The sequence below is a fragment of the Lagopus leucura genome, unplaced genomic scaffold (genome assembly GCF_019238085.1).
Source record: "Lagopus leucura isolate 7727_CA_CO unplaced genomic scaffold, USGS_WTPT01 Super-Scaffold_73, whole genome shotgun sequence".
Classification (NCBI taxonomy): domain Eukaryota; kingdom Metazoa; phylum Chordata; class Aves; order Galliformes; family Phasianidae; genus Lagopus; species Lagopus leucura.
The window spans coordinates 90,347,827-90,364,133 of NW_024962252.1; the positions used below are offsets into that span (position 1 = coordinate 90,347,827).

Here is a 16,307-nt window from a genome sequence, read left to right on the forward strand (position 1 = left end):
CGTGTTTATTTATTGCAATCTAAGATTCTTGTGTAATTGTGTGTCTCTTCAATCATAACAAATGAGTTATAATGCCCTGCAAATACTAGCAGCTAACATGAGGTTTAAAATTTTAATTTTCGCTTGATACAAACTCAGCACTTTTTCTAGAAAAATCCAATCTCCCCCCTTAGTTCAGGACTAAGATTAAATTACTGTAGCTCCCTTGAGGATCATTCACATGGAATCATGGAATAGCCTGGGTTGAAAAGGACTATAATGATCATCTAGTTTCAACCCCCCTGCTATGTGCAAACTAGCCCACCGCTAGACCAAAATATATTTCTATCTAAAAAACTGAGGTGTCAAACCAAAGCATTAACACAGAACTAGAGGAGATGTTCCTCAACGCTATGCCCTGGTTCATTTTGCAGCTCTATGAAAATGGGGAGGAGAACAGCTGCCTTTTGAAGGAGATGACCAAATTTCCTTTGATCTGTTTTTAAGAGCACATAACTTGGTCTAAAGGCTATCCTCAGGCATCACAGACATGACCGATGAAACATTGCTTCAAAGGGCGTAGTAGATAAAATTATAGCATTACTTCAGCTCCCTCTGCACCAAGTTACATGGGAATAGTTTGCTAAAACTCTTTTTATGTCATCTTTAAATGAAAAACAAATACAGAGATGAATTGTTTAGCAAGCTAATTAAGGAATTTTCTTTTGGGCCATTCCTGTGTATACTGCATTTTTTCTCTAGGTCTTTTTTAAATTCAGACAGAGTACTGTAGATTCTTGAATAGGGAGCCTGGAACCTGCAAGGCTGGTCTCGAGGTCCCCGCAGAACTCCTAACACAGCTCTTGTGCTGAGCACGCTAGCATGGTAAGCTATCTGTTAGGAAGACAGCCAGCTTGATGGATGGAGTCCTACTGAAGGAAATTCCACAGCATCCCTGATGATCTGTTCTAATTTTGTCACATATGAGATTGTTGATATTCAGCTAAGTTGGCTGGCTAGTCTAGCATTAGGTTGCATAATCTTTGTATCTCAACAAAGTTATTGACATCACGGTGCTGCTAAGCTACCAAGATATCTTTCAATGGAAAGAAAGTTATTATACCTGAAAGATTCCACCAACCTGAGTACTAAAAGTCAACTCAAACATAATAACATAAGGAAGAATTTCTGTGATTTACAATGAAACCTTCTTGCAACCACACTGTTGAAATTATAGGATTCTCCATGTGCCACAGTCATCTTTAGTATCAGGAGATTATTTTTCATATTAGCCTTCACATATTGTCTTCTGAGGTGGATTGAAGATGGATAGAACCAGCTGTTTTGATTATTTTAATTTAAGAAAATTCTGATATTAGTCACATGAAAAATCTTTCTGTTACTGTTGCCATCACAGTGGTTTGGCCTAGTAACTCTTAATATGTACCACTCACTAGACTTGAAGGAGCTGCAGCAAGCTGCTTTATCACACTGTGCCTCAGCTGGACTCAGCTGGTGTGTACTGAGTTAGAAACAATTAGAAATGCTTTAATTGAAGTCAACAGAGCTACCTAAACACACCAGATCTGAAAACCCAGCATAGACGCAGCTGCACTCGCAGTTATCAGAGCTCAACTGCAGAGTTTGACCTGTGCTGACTAGGAAAATAGGGAATTTTAAAACAATACTCTTTTTAGTGTTGCAAGCAGGTCAAATGCTGTTCTGCTTTTATGATCTAACTGGGAGATGGAATTTAGGAACATCAAAAAGCGCTAGAAAAAGAGTTATTGTTGAGGTCACATTTTCATACCCACAGTACTGAACTATATCTTTGAAAGACAAAAGAGCAGGCGATGTCCCAACATGCATTTGCTGCTTAATGATTGTGTTGTCGGTCTGGAGAGGGCGGAGAGGTAGGTTGAGTAACAGCATTACATTTTCCCATGCTATAATGCTGGTGATATGGTTAGCTATAATTAAAGGGTTATATAAATGAGCCATTGGAAAACAAATTAATTTATTTCCTTGGTGGGGCATGTTATGTAATTCGGGGCTCACACAGTGATCTGCTTTCCCTTTGAAGTGCTCAGCCCCCCATACCTGGTCCTTTTCTACCGATTGTTTTAAAATAATTTCAAAACATGTCAAAGGAATGCAGATCTTAAATATGCTGCAGCTTGAACTTCCTTGAAGCAGCAATGCCTTTAATGAGAAAAAGCTGGAGAGGAGAGTGAGACCTGGCTTGTAAAAGAGTTTTACGATATGTTTATTACTTTATCAGAAAAGACTGCACAGAGCGGAGCAAAGCATAGCACAGGAGCTGTTGAGGCCAGCGGGTTTTTGGGAGCAGCAGGCACCCACTGCCTGCCCTTGGAGGTGTGGGAAGAGCGAGCAGACCTCATCTGGGGCAACTCTCCTCATTTTAGTGGTGCTCTGGCTTTTTCTATTTACCCAGGATCTGGCCCAGCCTTGAGGATAGCAAAAGGAAAGTCAGGCTGGTTTCTACCCCGGTCGGATAAATTTTCCTTCTCCCAGGGAGATGGTCAGACCTTATTAAAAATCCAGCTTTAAAAACTAAGTGTAACAGTAGGTTTTCCTCTCACAAGTTCTTATGGTGGTACTTCTTTTATGAGCTTGTAAGTAGCATCATTAAACTATATCCTGTTCTCTGAGGAAATCATTATTTGTCTTTTTTTTTTTTTTTTTTTTTGCATTGTCTTCTCTAGATAGGCCTTAGGCGTTAGAAATTTGAAAACAAATTCCTGAAGTTTAATTTTGCATGTAAAGCTGTAGTACAGAAAACAAACAATTTCCATGAATGCTATTTGTACTAAAGGCTACATGAACTTCCTGTAACAGACACCATTTTGGCTTAACAAGAAAATAAAAGAGGAAAAAGTATCATGCATGAGCATGGCTGCACTTCAGAAAACTCTTCCTGGCCCCAGCTGTGAGAGTCAAACAAGCTTCACCAACTGGAGGGAAATATACTTCTTTGATATGTCTAGTGTTGAATGAAAACACATTAAGCAATAGGTTGGAGGATGCTCTCCTGCCTCTCCTCCTCTGACATACATCTTCCAAAGTGGCAGCTACCACTGCCAGTGTGCCTCTGCTAACACTGCACAAAGAAGAAACAAAAACAGACCCTTGCTTCTTCCAGGTGGACTCACTCTGAAGGCAAATTTGAAGCTATTCAGGAGCTTTACATCACCGAAGTGGATGTCCAGGTGAAGTCGAGGATGAAGTTACACCAGGGCCCAGAGTGCAAGGGCCCAGGTTTCCCTTGTTTGTATTTTCACAGGAAAATGTACAGAAAATAGGAAGTGTTAGTAGTGGAGCAAGAAGTATGACAAGCTTTAAGGCATTTGAGGGGATCAGATTGGGACTTGTGAAATCAGAAATGGTGGTTTCCTATAAAACCAGTGAGTAAATTTATACAAATTACTCAAATATTCTGTCCTTGATGCTCAAAATTACCTAAATAGCTGCATCAATCCATTCCTCCTCAAGAAACAACTTTAATGATAGTTAACTTCAATCATACACTTGTGTCCCAATTATGCTAATAGCTCTCAAGTACCTACTTGAGCATTTTGCTGACTAATGTTCTTCTGCACTGCAGCCGAAGTGCTGCACTTCCCTGGAGGAGGAAAGCAAGCTAATGTGGCTGAGTAACAGCTCCAGCATTGTTTCCATTCATTAGTTCCTTTTTGGTGCTTTCAAGAAACAGACTTTCTCTTGGGGTCCAAGAGCAACTTTTTTCCCCTTTTTTTCTTAAATCAAACAGAAAACGATGCTTAAATAAGCCAGTGTTGTTTATTTGAGTACTAAAAAAAAAAAAAAAAAAAAAAAAAAAAAAAAAAAAAAAAAAACAAACAAACAAACAAAACCAACAAAAAACAATAACAACAAAAAACAGAACACTTTTGTGGTTGGGTGTCAAATCATGGATCTTCAGTTGGAAGAATGAAATGTAAGGTTACTGCTGCAAGAAAAAAAAACTGTCTCAATACTGAACATTCTTTTTATTTGCATTTTGAAATTTAGACTGAGTTTAATGCTTTTACTGACGTATCTGGAAACTAAGACTGCTCTTTGTCTCAGAGCATGTGGTCATGTTTCAGCACAAACTCAATCTCACTGCTGACTTTTGAACCTCTGAAGATGCTGCTGTGCTTGGACTCCACATGACTCTCCTCTTATATGAAGAGTAGCATTGTAAGCCATCAGTACATGTTTTTCTAGTGGGTATTGAGAATTTACTCGTAAAAGAGGGGCCAAAAATACGATGATCCAGGTTCTATTAGTTTACATAGAGATTAAAACTCGAGGCGCTGTGTCTTTGTTGAAATAGTATCCGCTATCCATCACAACGGCCCATCTAAGCCGTGGGGTAAGTCGCTCTTTTGGCAGCCATGTTCTTAAAACTGAGCCTCACACTGAGGTGAGAAAATAAACTGAAGACTCTTGGAGGAAATTTTTGAAGACTGTATGTAAACTTAATATCTTTATTATTTCTTGCTACAGCTGGCTGGGTCTCCAGTTTTATGTGTCTGTTGAAAACAGCAGTGAGCTGCTGCTGATCTCTTGCTGCTGCACAGAAGGAGCCTGCTGTGGCAGCAAGCACCAGCGTGGGCTCTCTTGGCAACTCCCAACGAGAGCTGAACTTTTGATCTTCTGACCTTTGAAAGGGGGCAGATTTTAAATTCACAGCAAATGCTGCACACCTATTAGCCACAGGCAGATGTGACAGTGACACAGATGAGCTGTTGCCTCCCTAGAAGGTAATTATCATGTGCCTCTCGTTGTACAGGTGGCACACAGCACAAGGAGATGCACCCTCCCTTGGGAGGCTTAGCCAAGCAAGATGGGTTATCAGTAGTAAGCAAGTCTCCTTCTGCGAAGGGTAGGTAGGGAAAAACTGACACAAGGGAAAGAGAAAAGCAGCCGGTTATTCTTGCTGTCTCAAAGAGCTGCTCTTAATGCACAATGCAGCTGAGAAAAAATGGTACTGATTACAGCAAAGTCTTTGGCTTCATGTAGTGCTTGGTATTCTATAATGTGAATTCATGGCTTTGAATTGCTGTCCTCCATTTCAGCCTTGAAGTGTTAATAGGTTGAATATTGTCAGATGTGATCATTTGAGCATTATTTTTTTTAATGTGCCCAAATCCTTCTCTTACTGAGATAACATTTTGCTTTCAGATGCTGCATCAGTAAAAGCACACAGACAAATGACGCTGGCCATGGAGTCACACCAGCCTCAGCAGGACCTGTACAGATCAGCCATCATCACTACGGTTGCACAACCTTGCACAAGTGAGAAGTGGACTCTGGGCAGTGAGATCTGCACTACGAGATAACATTGTCCTGATATGCCACAGGTGAGAGGAACTCAGCACCTAGTGAATGTTATTGCAGTGGAGACCTGGCAGAAGTTGTCATGATTTGTAGATGATATCTTCCTGCAACAGGGTCAGGTAGAAGGCTAGGTCTTAACCTTCAGACATGTCTAGTGGTTCTGAATGCTGTAATGTTTTGAAATTAACTTGCCTGATATGATGAGCCACTCACAGATGAAATAACCTTTCCTCTTTATTTCCTTGAACATGTCACAGGTCTTTTCTCTTTGTTTCCTTAAATCTTTCTGAGAATTCCAGCCTGGCCACACTTGTTTTCTGCTAATGAATACCTAGAAAAATATACAAGCACTAAGTATTAAGCTTTTCTTATTTCTATGTCAAATGTATTTTCAAGTCACAGTTAAAAGTATCTGATCCGTTTTGTCCTGCCCTACATTTCAAGGAGAATTCTGCACCAAGTGAAACATTGATTTATTTAAAATACAGCTAATGAGCTTTCTTTGTCCTCTCTCTCATGCTGGAAAATCCCACCTGATCCCGAATTAACAAATTGATTTATCAAATGTAGAGCTAATGACTTCCCTTTGTCCTGTCCCCCCAGTTGCAGAATCCCACCTGATCCCCATATCACATTGATTTGATCACATAGGCAAAGCACTGCCTATGTCCAGAGGCATTTCTGCCTCACACAGCCCAGGAGTATCAGGCAGAATGAGGGGAGCAGAACAGAGCAGAACTTGCTTGCAGGGCTGATTCACCATGGGCTCAATCTCTTGTAAACAGTTTGTGGCAGGCCTAATGCAGTTTGAAAGTGCGTGTATACACATAACAAGAGCTCACAAATACCACTCATCAACAAGATCTGACCTTGGGCTTGTGCTGATATAGATATATCTGCAGGCAACACAAGGCCGTTACATCTTGGTATGTAAATACTGAAGTATCCTTGGCCCTCTTCCCTGTGGTTTTCTGCATAAACAAACAGTGGGTCATTCAACCATAGACAATGCTCCAGAAAGAGGAGCTGAAGAATAATGGGCTATTTTAAACAATGCAAGACAGAAAAACATGGGCCCTTGCAATAAAGACAAGAGGGCACAGGTTACATGAATTTCTAGGGGTAAAGAAATACCCCAGATTAGTGTGCCCGTCAGAAGACCTCCTTGTAGTACAAGTAGCAGGAACCCATCCCTTGCTGATAGCTGCTCCAAAATGCATCTCCTTTTTCCTATGACTAGACTCTTCAGCTTAATTTTTTCTATCATAGAATGGCTTAGGTTGGAAGGTACATCAAAAATGATCTAGTTCCAACCTCTTGTCATGGGCAGGGTTGCTAACTGCTAGATCAAGCACTAGATCAGGTTGTCCCATCCAACCTGACTTGAATGCCTCCAGGGATGGGGCATCCACAAATTCTCTGGGCAGCTTTTCTTTCTGTGGGAAAGGAAAAAGTCAGGCTGAATTAGAAAGGAAAGAAAGTACTCGGGTCCTTCTCCTGACAGACTGTCCCAAGGGCTGAGAAGACAACTACATAAGCACGGATAAGCCTACAAGTTCTTGAAGCTCTTTCTGACTAGGCTGGTGAAAGTTTCCCTCACTAATATTATGCAGAAGAGTCATGCTTCAAAGAAAATATCTGAAGTAGTGTCTGAGATACAAGATCTGAGGGTGTCAACCAGCCTTATAAGAGAGCACTTAGATTATGGCACATGGACTTGTGTTAATATTCATAGTACTCTAGGCACTCCTTGAGGAGCGATGGTGTTCTCCCTAAGTCAGGAATAGTCTGCTTTCTTCTCCCAGTCCCTGATTCAGGCATGCAGAGTATGTCTTGTAGTTGTAGTATGTCTGGCTACATGACTGTATTTCACTTGGCCAAGATCTCCTCTCACTATCATAACAGTGATATTTCTTTGTTAAAACTACTGACCTTCTATTATCTTCCTTCCAGTCTTCTAGACCCTCATAGGTTTATTTCTTTAAGATTTGTGGCTGTACTGCTGTAAGCAGTTGTGTCTCTTCCCACACATATCTGGAATAAATGCCACAGTCATATGCCACATAAATTAAGGAAATAATAATACCAAGCTGAAGTAGCTTATTTTCTCCTAATTTGTCTCTTTTCAAGGGACAGATGGGGGCAGGTAATGAACCTCACTTTATTTCTAAGCATGGATAAGAGTGGCATTAGCTAGTTAGTCTTTCAATTTTATTTTTCCTACCCCTTCCCTGAAAACAGTGGGCACACATCATAGGTAAGATGCAGGAAAATGCATTTCCCATTTCACGGGGGAATTCAGACACCTGAATTCCCCACACATTTGTCTCACACCATTAGGACCTTGTCTCCATCTCCCTGTGTGTCATCGTGTATCCTGCAAGGCTCCCAGCTAACAGTTCCAGCAGCCAGCTTTTTCAGTGGAAAAAATGGTGAAACAATGTGCTGTCTTTGTAGGTAATAACCCATGGTTAATCAACACCGAGACCTGGGAGCCTCGGATCTGTGGATTCCTTGCCTCAGGGGTTCAAACCCAGATCTTATACCAGGCCGTAGGCTAGGCTAGGATGGGGCTTTTTCCAGCTCCACCATGAACTGTGCCACTGTGCTGAAAGAGGTGAGCAGAGCCAGAAGGGAAGAGTAATCATGGGTGATGAAGGATGCTGTCTGGGAAAGGAGGCACAGGAGACACCTTGTTTTGGTTTCTTCTCTCAGACTGTTTGCATATTGTGTTCAAAGATAATTACACTTGAAATCCATAATCATTTTCCATAGAAGGGACCTTTCAACTCCAGACAACTAGAGTCATTCCCATATTCCCTTCCTCTTTCTCTGAAACCTTGTGAAGATCTCAGGTGCCACCACCAGATAGAACCTGTATGTAGGCAGCAAGATCCTCTCAGGTGCCTGAATTTTCCCCCCAATCTCTTTTACTGGGTGTGAGATCTGTCATCGTGACTAAGAATAATTTGAAGTTAATTTATAAAATCCTTAAAAGCAGGAAAGAAACTTTCTAAGTCTATTTTTTTCATTCATTACTTCCCCTTTCTCTTGAATTCCATCACTGTATTCATCTCAAAGAAATGAATTATCCAGAAAACATGAAAGGAAACACTTGACTGCCAAGCCAGTCACTTCAGGTATTACTTTATTAATCTTAATTGACATTTCCTTGTTTGTTTCTTTTATTCTTCCTCACTGCAATTCTGTACAGCCCTTTTTTTCTAAATTCCTGGTGATAATCTCAGAAAAAGGCACTGGTTATTACCTGAAGAAACACATTTTAATAGAGGATTGCTTAGGGGGTATGTTGCCTTTATCAGATGAACAATTTTTTATCACCAGCCTTTTTTTCTCAGCCGTGACCACTATCTGATGCTTTGCAGGGAGGTACATCCCTGCCCTACTGGCAGTATGCATCTAGGTGATACTGCAGATCTCGGCAGCAGGAAAAGTTGTCTTACTTCACACTGCAAAATGAAATTATTTCTTCTGTTTTTGCTGAGCCTTAGAGTAAGATGATACTTTGAGAAAAACCTTTGTACATGAGAAAGTACTTCTTATAAAAACTGGTTTAAACACCTTTTTTGTCCCTCTCTCCCTTTTTCTTAATGAATTCAGATATGGGTTTTTTTCAGATTTTGATTTGTTAAGAAAAGAAATTAAGTCTTCAGTCCAAATTCACTTTATAAATTGGATCTTAGTACCTGATCTGTAATGTCATGGACAAAACTTTTACCCAGATTTTCCCAGGAGTTACAAACACTCACGGCTTCAATAAAGTCCATATCTCAGTTTTTGTTGTCAGTTCAGCCTCCGTAGAAACTAAACAACAAAAAAAGCATCTTTTGGCAGTTTATTTGTCCCCAGCAGTGCTGCTACAACTCTGTAGAAAATATCCAGTTACATTTCCAGCCCTCAGAGCTTACTCACTGGGAGCCAAAAACACCTCAGCTCCAGAGAGTTGAATTGCTCAAAAGCCTGGAGACATTTGGAAGAGGGAGTTAACCTATGGTTAACAAATCTTTTATGTTACCACATCAGCAGTGATGAAAGCATGTAGGCAAAGCTGCGCTTAACGAACTATTGTGCTGTAAAGGTTACCTTTTTTGGATCTACCATTTGCTTTGTTTAAGCAGGCAGCATATTCTTCTTGTCTTTGGAGGATCCTAAAAGAAAGGCTCTTTGTTTCATTGTTAACACTTCCTTTGAGCTCACAAATTTTTTTGAATATGAAGGATGTTCTCCTGTGTAGTCGTTGGACTTTGTTCCAAACAGCTGCACCTGAATGCCATAAGTAAGTTTCACACACCTACTGGAAACAAGGACAAGGAAATACTGTTTGCACGGGAGAAGTAATTCGTGCATCCTCAAAGCTTTCAAAAACACTTGCCTCTTTTTTGTAAGTTGACCGTACTTAGAAACAAGTGTATTAAAGCTGAAAAAAACTACATTTGGGAAAAAAAAAAAAAAAAAAAAAAAAAAAAACCACAAGGTTCAGTTGGTAGTAGTTTATTTGGATGTTTTACCTTGTATTTCTGTTCAAGGCTTTCCTTCAAGGTCCAATTTTATCTCACACGTATTTCTTCTGCTGCAGAGATGTTGGTATGAGCTTTGTCTCTGTGATATACAAGTGCTTAACAGCCTTTTCAGGACGTATGACATTATATATAACATTTTCCACGTCCGTGTGGATGTCTTGTTCAAAGTTATTCAGGAAATATGTAGTGCAGCTAAGAATTTGACTCCTAAGTAGTACACTTTCTACTTAAAATTACCTTCTGTAATGTCAAGATAATGGAAGAGAGAAACATCTGTGATTGCATGATTAAAAGATTGTAGGGAATACAGAAAAACAGTAAATATGCATGCCGAAGCCTTTATTTTCTATGTTCATTCCTTCAGGACTGCAGACTTATTTCAACACCTATATCTATGTTGGTTCTTTGAAATAATGGTAATTTCATAGGTGTCATTTTTTTTTAATCTTCCGCCTCGTGTCGGTAAAGTAGCTCAAGATCCTCAGTTACATGTAATGTGTGTCAAAGTATACTGAATAAGCTTCTCTAGTACAAAGGATTCACTAAGCTTTCACTAAATTTACTGGAAAAACTGGTCTATCATCAATATACTCAATAGGGGAACATCACAATTTGTTTCCATTGCTACAGATTGATTTCCCTTCTGAGATTTCTCTGGAAAACCACAGAATATAGGGTAATAATTCCCAAACCAAGGCCCTCCTCCCGGTGTCTTCTCTAAAGAACCAATAAACCTACACAGCCTTCTTGCAGATAGTTTAGTTTTGTGAGATAAACCTCCTTAGTCATGAGCCGTGACTTTTGGCCCTCCATCTTAGTAAGAAAAGAAATATTCCTCAGCAATTTTTGTAAATGAAACCCAAAGATTTAAGTGGTGTGTTTCATGAGAAAGTAAAGACCCATTCTAACAGGATTTGTTAGCAACTAGGCTCCTCAGTTGTTCAGGAGTGTGCAAACCACATCTCTCTCCAGAAAATCACAAGGACATTCGTTACTGGTAGATGTGTTCTGACAATGCTTACCAGCCTGACAAGAGCTGCTCTAGTGCACTTATCATTGAGAGGCATCAAAAAGCAAGTGGGGAAACTTGTGCTTTTTAACAGCAGGAAAAGACATTTCTTGTAATCAGAGGGTAGAAACAAGCTCCATTATATTCTTTCTTCATGTTTGAGCAGAACTTTGACAAAGGAGTGAATTTGCCCCAGAGCAGTTAAAACAAAACCAAAAACCCAAGAGGTTTACTCCACAGGCATTTTCCTGGCATTCTCTGACGTGCAGATGACTGATAATATCACTGTAACAGCTGTTATCTCAAATGTCTGCCTCCAGGCAAATTAAAAGTAAAGAAAAGCCAGAATACTTGAAGAGATGAATAAAGAAAGCATTTGCCAGTCATTTACTGGCCCTGGATCACTTGCTGTCAGAGGTAAAATGAAGCTTGTGTGCTTTATAAGAAAATTATAGTGCTATTGCTCTTACAGCTTATATATGTAGAGCATTGAGAACAACTTTATTGCCAGGATTGAAACCAAAAGGACTGTTGTTTTAACCAGAAACTAAAGCATCCTTTCTCAAGGACTTGCCTGTGCCTTTCTGCCAGACAACAGCAGGGCTGCTTCCAGAGAATGTCCAAACAGAAGCCAAGTGGTACCCTCATGCAAGCAGTACATGAGTGCAGTCCCAGATACTGCATGCAGATAAAACAGTTCTGGTGCCCACCCAGGAGATCTGGCTGGAACCAGCAGGAGATGGGGCTTGGGACAAGTGTGGAGGCTCCAGCTGTGCCCTCTGGCCTCCTGGATGTGCTCATTTTAATGCAAAACTTCTCAACTTTGAGATGCCACTGGTATAGATTCCTTCCAGCCAGCTTCCACAGTGACACGATGGTTCTGTGGTAAGAGCCATATAACTCGGTGGTGTGCCCTACCAAAGTGTATTTGCTTCAGTGTTGCAGTCAGGACTGATCAGTCCAGTCTGTGTGCAATTTACACACTGGAGGGCAGGTAGAGAACACTGGGTCTACGCACATCAGTGATAGTTGGAGATTAACATTTTTTTCTGATTATCTAGGGGAAATGCAGTTCATCCCACAGAGAACATCAAGATTCTGAGCCAATCTCCCAGCTCATGGAGAATGGTTTTCCACTCAGCCATTAGGTACCATCAAGCCTACAACTGTTTGCTCCAGCCACAGATCCTGAGAGTGTTCAATCTATGAAATGTGTAAAGCAACACTCAAAAAAAGCTTACTGGAGCAGACTGAAGTCAAAGCCACTGAGTGTTCTTCTCAGCGCTATTAGGAAATTATAGTGACTAATGAGTACTGAGTTGTTAGAGAGGTGGCTGATGGATTAAGGACTATTGCTTTCAGCATCCTATGAATATGCTGACCCACACAAGAGAAAACCCACAAGTTTGTAAGAGTTTCCCATTCTAGACTATACCGTATCTCAGTAAAATTTTGACTTCATAAAAAATAACTCCCTACTGGATGATTATCCATCTAAATTGTGTCCACATGTAATAAGCCTGGCTTATGCATACTTCTGACAATTCTGGAAGTAGAATTACCACAGAAATCTGCAGTATTTTAGTGGGTTGGGGGTACTAGTAACTGTAAAGTTCATAATGAAAATCCGTCTGTCTTCTGATTTGAATGCTATTGGCTAAGGCAGGCCAAGAAAGCCACATGGGCCCCAGGAAGAGAAGTACCAGGGGAAGGAGAAGAGAAGGTCATCTTGGTTTTGCTGGGGAGGAAAAATGAAAGTTTTACAGGTGTTTGGGGAATAGTAACATCACAATTTCACTGATGTCAGATAACTGTCTGTATCTGGGAAGATTATTTTAATATTCAAACCTTCAGCATTACGGAGTGTTAACCATAGGAGAAAAGACATTTGGGAAAGGCTATGAATTGTCAGTGCTGAAGATAAGATTTAAGAAGCAGCAGTATAAATAAGACAACCACAAGTAAGTTAGGAAATCCTGCTTCTGCTCTTGTTTCTGCCCATGGTTTTGAAAATGTCACTTTTCTTCTCTTTCTAAGGCCCATAGCATCTGTTTTGTATTTGTAGCAGATCTTCCCACTCGGAGTGCATCTCCATGAGACTTTTTGTAGGATCACAGAATATGTCAGTTCAGGGCAGGATTGTGCTTTGGAAGTGGACCTCCCATCACCCCTGCTCAGTATGCCTAGGTTCACGGGGCAAGGCAGAAGCAGCTGGGACAGCCCCAGGCAGCGGTCACCTCCATAGAGATGGAGACAGGACAAAGTGGAGCTGGAGAACTTGATCAAAAGCTTACAGAAAGCTGTGTAGCCTTGTGATGTGCCCCACTTTAGGTGCCATTTGTGTCACTGAAACCATTTTGAGAAGTGGAGGAGACTCACATAGCGTGAGATGGCAGCCAGGGGACCTCTTCTGGGAGCCACCTGCTGAGCATGGCCTCATCCAGCCCTTCCTGCAACTAGTCCCTTGGGTCTCACTAAGAAGGGGTACTTCAGCAAAAGGCATTTCCAGGAATGATGTTTTCCAGAAGTGAAGTCAGTTCTCTGCTCCATGAGTTAAAATTCTTCACTAATTCCTGGAAAGTGCTTCAGTCGAAACATCCTAGTGGTACTCACAGGGGCAAGAAAACAATCATGATGGAGGTTGTGTAAAACAAACAAAGAACCCGGAAAAATTTTAAATTCAGGAGCTTGAAATCCTGGGCATTACTGGCATTTAGTAAAAATGTCCTGACAGGGTTTGTTGCGAAAGTGTTTGTGAAACCTTGGGTAAACTTAGGCCATTTGACTCTTTTGGTTGGAAGTAATACAAAACTCTGTGGTTCTTCCTTTTCATCTGCCAAAATTAAGGAAACCATTGTACTGCATTCCTTGTAAGTGTTAGGAGTTGCATTTGCCTAAGTAAGGCTTGAGTAAGACCTAAGTGCAACTGGAAGAAAATGCACTTTCTCCCTTTTGTGATTTTTGAAATGTATGCAGATTCAGCACACATCCTTGTGCATCCTTGTGATGACTTCTGGCACATACTTGAACTTATAAGTTTGGTCTGAACAAATAGAGAATTTTAAAATATATATGGCTGAATATTATGGGTAGCACATATCAGAGATTTGTTCAAACTCTAGCTTTGATGTCACTTTCAGTGGGAACCTGAAATATGTTTGGCATAATACTGGAAATGATAACTAGTTGTGTCTCTCAAAATAACAAGCAAGGTGCTGTTCTAGGTTGAGGTCATTTGGAAACAAAGCCATTGGGATAACTCATTGTAGTATGTATAAAACTGCCACAGGAAGAGAAAAAGAAAGTTTTCTTCTCATCATCTTCTCTGTTATTTTAGTACACAGCACCTGTACAAAGCTGTGAGGGCTTGCACAATTCAATATGCATGGATCAAAAAGTCCATGCTGGTTGAAGGGATCATCAGTCTGCTGCAGTTTGTGGATCTGGGCCAGTTCACATTCTCTTGAAAATGAAGCTAGCAGTGCAAGAAGATAGAATAAGTTGCCCTGAGAAGTTTGTTCTTTTCAGAAATAGCAATACTCACTAATCAACAACAGCCAACTCTCTTTTTGCCCGCCCCAAAATCCTTGTCCTTACCATCTCTGTGAGACTATAAATTGATCTGTAACATGGCCAGAAGATTAAAAATAATCCAGGCTCTCACAGAATGCAGAGACAAGTTACTCCTTCCAGAACTGAGGGGTCCTCAGGGAAATACTGCTCTAAAGTTAAACCAAGATAACTTAAGCATGAGTGTCATGCTAATATTGACTGTGCTGTGTCCAGGAAGTGATTCCTCAGGAATCAGTTTCCTAAAGTTTCACAGAGCCTTTTCTAGAAAAGAACAGGAGTAGACTTAGCACTGAAGTTGCACTGAAGTTCTTTCTTTGCATTGCAGTATTTCCAGTAACTTGCTGGGTAAGTTGAGTTGCAAACAAATCAACTGCAGAAGCAGAAATTTTGTTTAGTATCAGTTCTGCATGCCGCAATATAATGTTTCGACATTCTCCAAGGAGGTCCTGTTAATTTCATGTAACAGAGTACCAGTGCAAAGGGGATTTTAAGGTCTGACATTTACTTGTGTCTCTTCAGATAGGACAGATAAGTGTACACTGAGCAATTTGATGTGCCAGTAATGCTCAGCCAGACACCAGTGCTTTCGGATTGAAACCGAGCAACCCACTGAATTTCATAGCATCCACCTTCTTCCTCAGGTGACCTTCGTGGTTCAGCCTTGCTCACAGACAAAGGGGCACATATTGAGTACAAAGAAGCTGCCTTTGTCACCTGAGGTTTCTGTTTTGCCTTTGGGGTATCACGACCCCCCACAAAGAGTTGTGCAAAGCCTCTGAGGCCAGCTGCACCCTGGGTAAACGGATGCCAGGGAAGGGACAGCATGGTTGCAAAGACCATGTTGAGTCATTCAGGCCTTCCTCATATCTCTGTCACAGTATCTTTTGGAGTCTGTATAGATTTTTTGAACCTGTTTTCTGTAAACACGTAAGATCAACATGTAGCGATGATCACTGACTTTTTAATAAAATAAGCAAGAATCCGAGCACTACTTTGCATTTAAAGACTTATATTTGATTTCTTTAGGAAAGCAAATTCAGCCTCACATCTGAGAACCATTTCCGAAAATGAACACATATATCCAGCTAGCAGAATCTTCCATTTGCACAGAAAACTTTCAGACACTGTTTTTTTTCTTCCAGATGACTTTTATACCCACTTGGGGAACAAATTATTGGGCTAGTTACCAAACTTACACACTCATAAAAAGGTCAAACTAAACAGTGATCATCAGGTGTTTGCAGGTCAGTAATTGCATCCTTAGTGCTAGAAATAATTGAGAATAAATGGTATTATCTGGAGAAAAAGTCCTTCCTTTTTCTTTCCAAATATTCCATCATAAGATAGCAGTAAGTATAAAAAAATAAGGAATTGAAGGCGATAGAAAGTCTCTACTTAATCCCAGAGCGTTTTGGTGAAAGCCCCTCAAACCTTTCAGTTCAGAAAAGCACCTAAGAAAAGGTGCTCAGAAAAGACCATTATGTCATAAGCAGTTTATGAGGTCCCAACTTTTGTGGACATATCCATATCCTTGAAGTTAATAATAAGCCTAAATACTTCGCAAAATAAGGTTGCACTTAGAGGCAAATATAAGCATAAGATAGGTGTCAAATAAGACCTTAATATTTAGCAGACCACACTGTTAGCCACACACAGATCTTTTACCAGTTAAGCTATGGGAATATTTTTGATTTTTGGAAAAAGCATTGACCAGTAAATAATGTTGAGCAACAGATCCTTAGGCATCAGGATGGATACTCTGAAAAGCATGCTGTTGTAGGAAGTTATGTGCTTGTGGAGTTCTTCTAGTTTATTCTCTGGTCATGCTGCTGCTTTGCATC

General features: G+C 40.5%; 1 long non-coding RNA gene across 1 annotated transcript in view; it reads left to right on the forward strand.

Moving 5' to 3' along the window:
- LOC122183619 overlaps positions 1-5,270 on the forward strand; it is a 78,797-nt gene extending 73,527 nt beyond the window's left edge. Inside the window, exon 3 of the long non-coding RNA XR_006180296.1 lies at positions 5,188-5,270. This is a non-coding gene — a long non-coding RNA (uncharacterized LOC122183619). The remainder of the gene's footprint in view (positions 1-5,187) is intronic.
- The last annotated feature ends 11,037 nt before the right edge of the window (positions 5,271-16,307 follow it).